Source organism: Schistocerca cancellata, chromosome 8 (assembly GCF_023864275.1).
Source record: "Schistocerca cancellata isolate TAMUIC-IGC-003103 chromosome 8, iqSchCanc2.1, whole genome shotgun sequence".
In the NCBI taxonomy this organism is placed as follows: domain Eukaryota; kingdom Metazoa; phylum Arthropoda; class Insecta; order Orthoptera; family Acrididae; genus Schistocerca; species Schistocerca cancellata.
In genome coordinates, this window is record NC_064633.1 from 119980658 (window position 1) to 119981448 (window position 791).

The 791-nt window shown below is 47.7% G+C and overlaps 1 non-coding gene across 1 annotated transcript; it reads right to left on the minus strand.

Annotated features, from left to right (window-relative positions):
- Positions 1–447: 447 nt before the first annotated feature.
- On the minus strand, positions 448–522 carry Trnat-ugu (transfer RNA threonine (anticodon UGU)). The gene has a single exon. It is a non-coding gene; the product is annotated as a tRNA-Thr (tRNA).
- Between the last annotated feature and the right edge of the window lie 269 nt (positions 523–791).

The window sequence follows — 791 nt, forward strand, 5'->3', positions numbered from 1 at the left end:
AATGGCATGGCAAGCCGTTCCACAGGACTACATCCAGCATCTCTACGATCGTCTCCATGGGAGAATAGCAGCCTGCATTGCTGCGAAAGGTGGATATACACTGTACTAGTGCCGACATTGTGCATGCTCTGTTGCCTGTGTCTATGTGCCTGTGGTTCTGTCAGTGTGATCATGTGATGTATCTGACCCCAGGAATGTGTCAATAAAGTTTCCCCTTCCGGGGACAATGAATTCACGGTGTTCTTATTTCAATTTCCAGGAGTGTATTTCCGTACGAGCTCGGATTGCTCTTACATTAATTCTATATATGACGGTAGTATCTGTTCCCGACAGAACAGTTACCGTTGATGACCATGCAGCTTTGCTAGAAATGAAATGATAATTGAATGGACACCCTAGCTGCAAACAGGCGTTGATGTACTTTATTGGGGACATGTTGAAAATGTGTGCCCCGACCGGGACTCGAACCCGGGATCTCCTGCTCACATGGCAGACGCTCTATCCATCTGAGCCACCGACGGCACAGAGGATAGCACCTGCAGGGACTTATCACTTGCACGCTCCCCGTGAGAATCGCATTCCCAACATGTCCACACCACTACATTCGAAGTGCGCCTAAGTGATGTTTGCCCATCATACTCATTACTCGTGGCACATTAATCTAGCAAGTCCCGTACGAGTTCGGGCATAGTGTGTGCTTTCGCACAAGAAGGTCAATGGCCGGGAAGCCATATTTTAACTATATATGACGGTAGTATCTGTTTCCGAATGAACAGTTACCTATTAAGGCG